Below are 12,496 nucleotides of genomic sequence, written 5' to 3' on the forward strand. Positions count from 1 at the left end.
TTACTTTAAAATTAACTGAAAAATAACTTTTGAATTACTACCGTTCTCTAAGGATGTGCTTAACAGAAACTACAGATTTCTTAAAAATAATAAGTTACAAACTAAGGGGAAAAAAACTACAACACATCAATTCAGACTAAGTCTCTCTATTCATATGTGTAACTCACAATCATCACAGCCCCACACACAGGCAGTGTGTGGGTTGTGAGCATGCTACTCTCCCCAGTGTGTGTGTGTGTGTGTGTGTGTGTGTGTGTGATCCTCCACCACAGACCACTGATCACATCAGTCCTAAACGCAGAGCTGCAACTGAGCTAATGCTGCAGTTGAATAATTTAAACACAGAGAAAGAGAGAAAAGCGTTCCCTTTTCCCCTTTCTGTCAAGTGTCCAAACAAGGCTTAATAATTCTGAGGAAAATGTCAATAAGACCGTAACAGCATTATGACAATTCACAAGTATGACTGAAAATCAACCTGGGAAGGTTTTTGTTTATTTATTTTGCAGTTTTATGCATTATTTTTCCTACTCTAAACTCATTTTAAAATGCTTTTTAAAAACCAAAAAAAAACAAAAACAAAAACAACAACAACTTTGTTTGCCCCTGTGTTTACTGACACACACAAGCAGACAAACATGAGTAGCCTCTGGAAGAGAGATGCAACTCAGGCCATTAGATATAAGCATGTGAATATGAACCACAGGAGGTGGAGGAGGAGTCAAAGCAGACCGAGCAGAATGAAGAGGGGAAGGAGGAGGGTTGACATGGAGGGGGGAGGGGAAGAGAAAGGAGTCAGTGCACTGAGCTAAATGGTGACGGGTAAAAGTCAGTTTTTTATACTGTTATCAATGCTGATTGTTTTCTTTAATTTGGTTCATTAACTATTCTTGTCTGATGCTCTTATATTGCAGTACAGACAGCCTTAAGTCTGACTTCAATGTCAGACATTCACAAAAAGTGTTGTAGTTTGCAAAGCTCAATATTAACAAGATACTGAAACAAAAACTCTATTAAATGTGACTTAAGGGGGGTGATCTGGCCATAACTTTACCCAAGGGTTTAGTTAACTTATATGATCACATAATTAGTTGTACAAATTGTTTTCTAAACACAAAGCCTGTCAATACAACTGAAGGTCCAACTTGCAATTTCCTCATCCATTTCCCTCTTAATACATGTGTAGACGGACACTTAACTATGACCACATTCAAAACACTTTTTCTGTACTTTAAGTAAGTACTATTGCTGCCCTTGCAAAGTACACACTGTTTAATGCAGCATTCATGTAACTGGGACATACTACTTTGTCATATGCATCCCAAAACTTTGATGGTCGCAGTCTGCAGTGTGAAATTAGTCACCCTCTGTCTGACATCTTGGGAGCTCAAGCTTGTTTGTACTTGCACAAGACTGACGTAGTGATATAACTACTTGGACGATTGTGGGTCAGAATTGCCAGAAAAGCAAAACCTGACTGGCTGTAGTGGAGTCAACATTAACGCAGTCACTGCCCTGAAATCCAAACTATCTGTGCACACAAACTGACTCACAACATGAGCCTCTGCCTATTCGACAGATTTTCTAAAACTAACCATATGTAAGATACTTACTGGCTGATCTCATACGTTCTAAATAAATTAAACAAAGAAACATAAATCAGCCTTTAATTCTCTTTCCCACCGAAAACAATTGACTGGAAGTCACATTACAATTTATATAACATGGACAAAGAGCACACTAAGCATTGGCGCATTTTATTTAAATTTTTAATCCCACAAAATTACCAAAGCATATCAATAACAGTACAGATAACTGTCAATGCTAATAAGGAGTGAGGATATCAATATTTGCCAATAGTGAATAGTCTAGTTTGTCAGAAATAACAGTAAAAAGTGTAGGGACAGACACTTCTCATACAAACTTCTACAAACCTCTTTGACTGAGAGGGATTTTGCTTCCTCATATCTCTTAAACCACCCACTAACAATGCAACCACTCCCATACCACTAATGTATTATAAAACAAGTATTTAAAGGTCATCGGTGACCTGATTATTTACAAGGGCACCAGTATCGCATGCCTCACAGCTCGCCTATCAAGCATGACTTCACTCACACTGTGGAAATCAGGAGAGTATGATGAGCAGCTTCAAAGATACAGCCAATCTGTCTGCTGACTGTTGTGTCCTGATCTTTCACACGGGTCTCATTTAAATCATTTCAGCAATTTTGCACTCTCGGTGAATGACTGAAGAGTAGCACAAACACGCCAGGCACCTAATTTTAGCTAGATGAATTAGCTACCTCGTTATGTTAACAGGATTCGGTGGCTAAGTTTGAAGAGCGTAATGCTTAGTGGTTGGTAAATTAGAAAATGTTATCACCAGAAATCCCTGAAATTGTTGACGAACTGTTGAACTTTTGATGGCCTGTTTCTAATAAACACTAAGAGAGAAAAAAAAAGGTGAATTTAGCCACTTCACTTTAAATGTAACCCCCTCACTTTAAATTTAACTGCATTATTTATCACAGAGTATATCTTCAATGTAGTTGAAAATCAAAGAAAAACACAAATAAATACATGGAGGCAAATTAATTAAAAATAACTGGGGACCAAGGACAGGAACAGAAAGTCTATGGGAGCAGACAGGGGACGACAAGAAACCCAGTCGGAGGTAGACTCAGGTGCTTTGGGTGATCTGTGCAGAAGCCACAGGGAAAGTGCCAGAGGGTAAAGTGCAGAGACCCCTGACCTGAAGGAATGGAGGGTAAGCCAACGACCAGCCAACACCTCTGCTGTGTGCCGCCAGAAGAGAAACGGGTGAGAGATGCTGTGGCGCCCGTTGTCTCACTCCAGTCTGCTTCTGCTGTTGTGTCATATGTTGATTGTGCAACTGAACAACACACCTTTTGCGTGCCACTCGTAGCATGCTCCACTCTTAGGGAGGCTGTTACAAGACAGGGAGGAGCACTCTTTTGGTTTGTTCATACCATACTGGGACTTTACGTTTTGTGTTTTAATTACAGTTTGCAACTAATGCATTTAAGTGAAACAATCAGACATTCTATTGGCCTATTTTGTCATTGCTATTGGTGTCTCACTGTCACATATTGCTATCGTTTTACTGTCTGAGCCCAGTGGATGGCTGGGCTGACTTTGTGGCCTCCTTGAAGTCAGACTGAAATGACTCCCTGGTCTTAAAATGCAAACATTTATCATTAATTTAATGCATTTGAAGGAATTATGTAAGCAAATACAGACAGGCTGCTTTTCCCTGTGAGCTAGAAACTTGTAGATATCTACAAACATGCTTATTCTTTTATAGATTTAATGCAGACTACATCTGTCAGGTAAACTTGGTACAGAATGTCACTGTATTTTTCTGCACTCGGCGTTATCAAATCTTTTCAGTTAGTATTCTAAAAATGTATGGATTTGATATACAGTCATTTGGCTGAAGGCCAGAGCAGCAGCAGCGTCAGTCAGTCAGGACCAGAATAGTGAGGACATTCCTGCTCAGCCTGAAATAAAGCCTGCAATCTGAGCTCCCCGAAACAAAGAGTGGCAGGCCTAACAATAAACATTGGCCCACCCAAAACAAAGATCAGACAAACTGGGGCACACATAGACACAATTATACACCCCGAAAAACACATCCAAGGCTTCGAACTGCAAGAAGGGTGTGCATGTCTAAAAAACAGCAACATTGTAATCAGTATATTTTTAATTCATCTGAAGTCATGGCATTTCTGGGATACTACAACCATTTAGCATCATTACTTCACTCAAACACACACGCACACGCACACATACACACACACACCACAGAGGCAAGGTAATAAAGTAACAAAAGGTGTCCACTAGACTCTGGGACATCAAGTGCAAAAAAGGAAACAAAAGGACAGAATGACTTCCTGTTTTTCTTCAAAGAACTTCTCCACCTCCTGCCGAGCATAAAAACCAGCCATATACTGGGTTAAGTGCAACTGCAGCTTCTACCAACCCCAGTCTCAACATTGTCTCAGTGGGAAATTCAATTTTGAAGCCACTGGGAGCTCACAACCGAAGTCACACTTGCAAAATAAAATGAACAAAAAATGATAGAAACCATAAAATTGGAGAATACAGTTCATAGTATACCATTTGCACCGTGTGCATAATTTTCTTTCGTTTCTAAGGACAAACCTTGTGTTGTAGAAGAGGATTTCCAAGTATTTATGCACTGATATTTAGCTTATCTGTCATTTACACACAAAGCTGTAACTTTTAGGAGAGGCAAATGGCCTGCAACTTTTCAGTGTTCTGATGTGTGAAAGGCCAAGGAATGAGTACTAAGACATTTACTAAAATACTGCCCATAACAATGTGTCCTTAACAAGCAGTATCCTGTGGAGCTCATTAACAACACAGCTCTAAAGTCATCCTATGCAACCAAGTCTGCATCCACACTGATACGTTTTCCTTTTAAACTGCATACCTTTTGCTTCTTCTTTTGCTACTTCACCATTTTTGGACCTTTAAAACAGAAAGTTTTTAAAATGCTACTGAACCTGTTTTACTTAGAAAACTCTGGGACTACAGTCTGGATGGGCAGAAATCGAGACTATCAGAAATGCTGACACTCATGTTTGCTTTCTGATTGGGTCCCATCAGTCACCTCATGTCCTTCCATGATTCCCCACGCCCCATTACATGACGACTCCCAATCAAAGTTTGTTTTCCACCGTCATGATCACCTTATACTCGTGTTACTTTCAGTGTGAATTCTGCCTCGTCATTGTGCACTGATGCCACTGATGTTTATCTCTTGTAGTATTTTTTTTACACCTAAGCAAGCAACCTTGTGCTACTTGTTTACAATGGCACATGTATACCCGTCATGTTAATATGAACAGAGAATATTTCTAAAACAGCACTAAAACATACTACTGTGAATGTAGCCTAAATTTGCATTTTAGATCTTGTGTTTTCATAGAGGAAAACAAAGCTATGACTGGACGATGAATGTTCAGGGAATGGGTTGTTCCCCTTCATGTTTTGACAACTGTGAGCTGACAGTTTAGGGGGGGATGACCTGGCCAAACGATCGTATGACAGTCTTTTAATGTAGAATCGCAATTCTCCCCACAGATTTAGTTGAGTCGTGTAATCACATGACTAGTTGTGCTTATGGTTGCCTGGATACAAAGCCTAATCTGATAACCCAGGCTCACCCCATCTTGTTTCTCTACCTGCAGGCTGACCAAGTTGTGACAGTCCTTGATAACATTCAGCTGCCTGTCCAGTGAGTTTCTAGTCAGCCTCCAACTCCACTATCTTGGACTAAAGCTGGCAAAGGTAGTCTGCTATCTCATCATGGGAGGACATTATGAAATTGTTTTTTTGGGGGGGAAATGAAGTTCTCCATTTGCTGCAGGTTCTGGTTGGAGTAGCCTACCAGATCGCATCACATCTCTCAGAGAGCAGAACAAGGACTACAGTCACCATCTGCAGTAGGATGGTGGAGATGGAGACTATCTGTGGGATGAGAGACTCACTGGAGAAACAGGATGACATTGAGGACTGCCCCAACAGTCATCTGCACATGGGAAACACGAGACAGGAAAGACCAGGACTAGCTTATTAGAAAGGACTAAAAAAAATCGTTACGCATAGCATCCCTTAATGGCACAATTTGTACAATTAGTCTGAAAAACAAATCATGTGACAGTATAAGATCATCAGATTGCCTACTCCTATGAAATGTATTAATCGTGTACCCAATGTATTTCTGGTCATCAACAGAAAAAAACAAAAGAAAACAACTTTAGCTAGAATTTAATTTTCAAAACAACCATTAAAAACTTCCATAAAAGTTCACTTGATGAATAAATTCATCAATTTCAATAAAACGCTTTATAGAAGTACAACAATTGAGAGTACGCAAAATATATAAATATACTGAAAAAGGAAAAAGAAACTTATGAGTCACCAATAATATTTTTTTGTGCAGCAACAATTCAAGCAGATTTTTAAAAGGAATCTTCCCATTTTGAATAAAAAGCCATAACATACACGTGGTAACTGACGCATGCAGGCTTGTATTGCTGTGAAGTCTGTGCTGGAATCAGTGATTTTTTATCCTTACTAAATGGCAGGGAAAAACAAGAGAATCGTGGATGACATTGCTGCTCTTGCTTCATATAATTTAGAACCAAATTTAACTCTGTTTAGTGGCCATCTATCATCTTTGACATTTTGGGGATTCCCCCTTAATTGTAAGGGAAGATAACTTCCAAATGCACCCTTGTTGTTGGTGAATATTGCTTTGTTGTTTTGTTGCCAACATTACACATGATTTCAATGAAACTCGGGCTAATGGGACTGAGTTGGAGCCAAAGGGTTGGATGGCAAGACCAAGAGTGCTGCCACACAATGAGATTCCGGAATGGGGACGAGGAGGACATATGTGAAGCATATGTGTACAAGTGTGGATTCTGAAAAAGTGAAGCTGTAAATTGTTAAGGAAAAGCCTCCATTTAGTTGGAGAGGCAGCTGTGAAATTCCGAAAAGGCTTTAAACCCAGACTGAAAACACAGGCTCGGCCCTTTATTTGTCTGTACTGTAGCTGGTCGTGAATCGACACATTTCTCTCAATTCCTCTGTACACTTTTAATGTTCTCAAATTCTGTTTAAACGAGGTCAGACCGTCAAAATTATTATTATTTTATTCAAATTCTACGTTTACAAAAAGCACGACTGATTCAGAGTTAGTATTCAGACAAGAAACAGTCACGGCATAATAAAGCACACCTTTCAAAACCGTGGTAGTGACGCAAATGTGAGAGAGGACGGGGAGGTGGGTGTGGAAAAGCAGACAGAAACACGTCCTCACTTCAACAAACTGGAGGTTTTTGTGGAAGCATTTCAGAAACACTGTCCATCAGTGAGAAAATGAAGCCTTGGCCTTTATGGAAACTAACCTCAAGTTCAATTTTATTTACCAGTCAGGAAATAAAATGAGGGTATAATGCACAGTAATAAAGCTACGTTCTATACATCTGAACAGTCAAATGGGTAGTCACATACATATTTTGCAGATAAAAAAAATAAATGTGGTGATATATGCAAAATAAACTGTTGATGTAAACTGCATTGGGAATTTCCTCATAAAAACATTTATTTCCATAGATGAGTGTGGTGAAGATGGGGTAGTTTAACGCAGAGGGAAAACTATCTTCATAGAAGTGCTTGTTTCCTCTAGAAAAAAACATCCCCCACTCTTGTCCAGCGCACACAGCACACACAAGAGCATGAACAGGCTGTGTGTGCATCTCCTCATTTTTCTCACACAAACTGCAACGTGTAGAAAAACCGGGGAAAATAAATGAAGGTGAAAACAAAGAGATGGCAGATTCCACTGTGTGTGTGTGTGTGTGTGTGTGCGTCACACATGCATCTCCCACAACTATCCATCATTAATACAGACAAAGAATAGAAAGGAACAGGATAGGACCCACGCAGGCACAGATTTAACCAGCTAACTCATCGCATAGCGCCACTGTAATTCTGCATCTCAAATAATCCCTTCATTTTCTATAAGCTTGACATGCTGATGTATATGCTGAGGTGATAAGCGCAAGGACATGGCATTGTCCAGAGAGGACCACAGTGACCAAACAAAATGCAGTCGGCTGTGATCACACAAGGCTAATATTATGGAAATTAGTTCATTAATCAATGGCTAAACAGCCTTTTATCTGGGGAGCCAGAACACCAGGGCTTGATCAGCCTCCTTGCTGCCCAGTCTGATAACACACACATCTTCACTAGCAACTGATGCAGATGCAGCGAGCATTTGAATCTCATGTAGCCACAGATAATTCAGTGTGAAGATATGCTAACCGCTGTAATTATTTTTGGCAATATTTTTTTTTTTAAATGGCCTGACGCTGATATAAAACACTGTGCTGGGTTTTTAACTTTGCCGTTCAGAAGCAGTGTGTGTTTTTTTGTGCGCACGTTTCAACTGTGCCGCTGACGATTTTCTCTTTTCCCTCCCTCCCTCTCGCTCTTGTGTCTTTCTCTCCTCCCTCTCTGCGCTCCCTCCCCCTTTCCTCTTCTCCCCACCGTCCCTGTTGGATTGGTGGAGTAAACACAGGAAGAGAGCGGGCTCTGTTCCACCACGCCAGAGCTGAGCCTGGGCGTTGCTGCAGCGCTCCTGCGCCGGGGTCAAAAGTTTACTGTGGTTTTCATTTCACCTTTCCTCAGCCAATCACAGCGCCACACTGCAGCGCCTGAACTCTGACCCCTGCAAAGAATTCCACTCAAAAGATGGTCTGACGCCAGTTTCACAACTTCAGCCCCTCCCATCTCCCATTTTTCCCCCTTACTACTCCTTTTCCTTTCTCTCAACTGGCCGGTTTCATGTGTTGACAGAGCCTAGGTGAAAAAGATTCCAGAAATGAGGTACAAGGGGAAACAGAGAGCAGGAGCAGAAGAAACTATCAATACCTGCTTTATCTGATCCCTCTGAAAAACACACAATTTACCCAAAAAACCTAAGAATCACATGAGGATCATTTTACAGCCGGACATGTAAATAGAGACCATTGTAGTGTGCTTCATTTCAATCCCAGTGAGGAATAAAAACTCCCACAGACGTATGGATTATAAATACATATGATATAACCCTAATCCTCGGGTGCTTGATAAGGTCTACTACTGTATTTCTTTGATGATTTTTCATCGGTGATGCTTCCACACTATTAAAAGTGTATTTAAAAGACTTATGAGGACAGGCTGGGCACAGTGTTCAGAAGGACCAATTGTTGAAAGATAGACAGAGAAAGCAAGTGGAGGGAAAGAAACAAGGAGCTCTGCTGGGTTTGTATCACCACACCTGGGAATCTGTTTAGGAATCAAATCAAAGCTGCTCAGTCTGATTGAACACAGACACACATGTATACACGCACACACACACACACACACACACAGACATAATCCAACTGTGGGTTTGTTTTTGTCTTGGTGACACTGCACTCTGTCCCATCTGCTGAGTGATTAAGCCTGCACTGCTAATCAAGTCCTTTGCACTGTAAGGGAGCAGGCAAAGGACAACACTGGCTGATCGACCGGACACATACCAGTCTTCGCTTCATCCTGCCTTCACAGAACATAAAGACTCAATGTTCCTGCAGAGCCACGCACTGTTTTAACTGAAACCAACTTTGACGGATACTGCAGTCTTTTCTTTTCTTTGTGATGTCTTCATGAAAAAATGTAAGAAGCCTTCGATTGAACTTTTGTCAAATCAAAATTCTCCTGCAATGGTCTATTGACCAAAAGTTTACTGAGTTCGGTCTAATTATGGGGTTTCCTCAATGCCATAAAATGTTTCTTTAAAATCTTTTGTATTTGTCTGTCCAAAGTGTATTTTTGGTAAAGTAACAAAACCTTTTGCTGCTACTGTTTTCACCTCATGTCCATTTATGACAAGGTGAAAAATAGCAGTAAGAGTACAAATAAGTATTAAATTGATATGCTTCACTGCTAATGACAGGACTTTGGGTTTTTTTTGTGTGTGTTTAACTAAAACCTTGAAGCGAAGTGTTCACAGTCGGTCTGACAAGCCACATTGGTGGACGTGTGAGAAGTAGGTTCTTGAAATATTTTTTAGAACATTTTTGTCCGATACAAGGAACAGATTGCAAAAAATATTAAATTATTTAATTCTTTCAATGATTTTTACACAAACCGTAAGATAACCTGCATTTTATGTGTATTGCAGAATGAATATGGAATCTCCTATACCATTCCTATTCCAGTTAAGAAATGGTATAAAGTGCTGTGTTTTTGGTCCCCACAGCTGTCAAGACCCTGCTATAGCAATTTAGAACCAAACTCATAAGTTGCTTTAAATAATGTTTAGCTTTCATTCAATTTCAAGGATGGCCACATGGAACATTAAAGGATTAGAATAGCATCGGCTATCAGATGGGTGCTAATTGAATGGGGACCTTTACTTCTCCTATTTTTGTCATACCACAGTCATACAGACTTACTTATTCCAGTGTGGCACTGGCAATCAGATGCGCATATATGAGCAAACATGGAACAGGCCAAATGGAAACATGGTGATCACTTGCCAACCTAGAACCCTCTCTATACGAAAACTAGATCGGATTAATGCCCAACTTTTGGAAATGTTGTTTCGTATTTTAAATAAGACTTCAATGCAAAGCTTGCTGTGATGTGGCAATGCCGGGAGGCAAGTGTTAGCTCTGCTATTCTGAGGACAACAGTAAGCTCCAGAGCAGCAACCTTTTGATTAGAGTGTTGCCTTAACGACAAGCCACATAAACAGGGGTGACGTCACCAGGCAGAGAGAGGAACAGTAATGGTAAAAGGAACATTTTCCACTTTATCCAAAAAGGAGCGGAAAAAAATCAGCCCAATTAAAAAATAAGTGTAATAAATTATCCGACACATGCCTTGCCAGCGTTGACATGCTGTAGTAAGTCTGGAGCCTTTAACGATGGCGTGGAAGTCTGTCATTCATGCCTTGACTTTCGTTTGAACTCAAAGCTGCAATAAAGTAAAAAAAACGCAGTGGAAAGTAAAAATGGTGTTGAGCCGAGTGCTGTGGGCTCACTCTTTGCAACCTGCTCTCATCTCCTTAATAAAGGGAGATTTTAAATTGCAGATGAACTAGAAGACCGTCCCCCTTCAGTTGTTGCTTGCATGGTCACATATCTTCTTACAACTTGCAACTGCAGTGCCATGCCAGCCACAGCTGCTTCTCAATCCAGACAGACCCAGAAACCACACCCACTGCCACATAAGTTCAACATCAACCCAGGTTCAGTTTGTGGATGTACAGAGAAAGGGGAGCACAATGTAAACACAAAGAAACACAACTAACCAATCGACACTGCTGAATTATGAGCAGTGGAGGACTGAGATTAGTAAAGGCAAGCTTTGTGAAAATTTAGGACAAAGAACTTGGACACTTTACAGCAGCCCAGACCAAAGCTTCTTGTTGTTTGTTTGTATTTGATAAAGGCAGAGTATTCATGGGACAAGATATTTGTAGACTAAGTTAAGATGGAGAGTGTCCATGTAGCAGTTGAAAAGTTCATTCAGAAACGACAGTGTCTCTTTTTCTCTTCACCAGCGTCTCTCTCTCCTTCTCTTCATGCTAAATAACAGACAGAGCGAGCATCTGGTAGCAGTTATCTCACAAACCAAACTTTTTTTCACCCTTGCTGTCTCTCCCCAAAGCATTTTTATAAAAGGGGGCCCTAAACAAAACACAAACAAGGTCTTGCTAACATTTTACAATAGTAACAAAACTAGGCCAGGGTTCTACCCTCCCACTGGCTTGTTCAGGTGAACCCGTTTTACGAGCATTCTTCAGCTGGGGAAGCGAAAGTTAAAGGGGGAGTTGAAGTTAAAGAGGAAGGGCAAAGAGGGGAGGGGGACAAAGCTCTTGGCACTCCCTTCCCTAATAAACTCTTGCCTTCATCCAATCAATGAAGACTACAGAGAGAGAAATGTTCCAAATCCTTGCTGGATATAAACTAGAATTGGGTGCAATGATTGCTTCAGGCTGCCCGTTTGGCTTTTAGAAGTGTGCATGGCTCACATATGGCTCGGCTAGCCTAACACTTGGGTTTTACCTCAGAGTTGAAGAAGTGAGGGGACCACGGGGATGAATGAGATGTGACTTCAAACAGAGTCACAGTGCAAACTGCACCACTTGACTTTGGTCTCTGTGAGCTGGCAGTCTGTCTTCCTCTGGTTTATCTGGTTTCAGCAGCTCCCATTTCATACTCTCACTTGTTTGGGCAAAGTAAGTGCAATTATCTTAGCAGTGGAAACATGACTGTCTTGTTGAGCAGTGGGTTCTATATTTAGCTCTACAGAGGTAGGCACAAAAAGCAAACCTACCTGTTGAGTTATCCCACATCAACACACCAGTGTGCAGTATATGCACTTTCAACAAACACAAATACAGATCATTGTCACTGAATGAGTGACCTTGAGATGTGCGGACTAAACAGGATGTTTTGCACAGCTTGGGATGACCACAGGAAACTTTTGAATTCTTAAAACTGGTTGTAAAACTGCCTTGAATGTCAAGTCAAAGTGAAGATTAACTAGTCTGGAGTTAGACTTCAGAGAATGGAACACTTTAACTTGGCTTGAAAACAGCACACAGTACATCCTATCAAAAATAATTATGATGGATAATTTAAAGATGCACAAATTCCCTTAATTACAAGTTCTGGTTGTATTTTATTAGTTAGAGGGAGAAATTGTTTTCCTTGGCTAACCCAGCACTCTCCATATTGCTGTCTCACAAAAAGGTACTAAGACCAAGGAGTCATATTTCAATTAAAGGAAACAATCAGATTGTCCTTGCAGCTCTGTGTCATTAAGAGTACTCTCAGATCCACTGCTTAGCCACACACCAATTAATCTTGAATTGAACACATACCACATGACTGATTGG

General features: G+C 40.6%; 1 protein-coding gene across 2 annotated transcripts in view; it reads right to left on the minus strand.

Moving 5' to 3' along the window:
- LOC103358836 (nuclear receptor coactivator 3-like) overlaps positions 1 to 12,496 on the minus strand; it is a 31,179-nt gene that overhangs the window by 16,013 nt on the left and 2,670 nt on the right. The window lies entirely within an intron of this gene.

This window comes from Stegastes partitus, unplaced genomic scaffold (genome assembly GCF_000690725.1).
Source record: "Stegastes partitus isolate 25-593 unplaced genomic scaffold, Stegastes_partitus-1.0.2 Scaffold334, whole genome shotgun sequence".
Classification (NCBI taxonomy): domain Eukaryota; kingdom Metazoa; phylum Chordata; class Actinopteri; family Pomacentridae; genus Stegastes; species Stegastes partitus.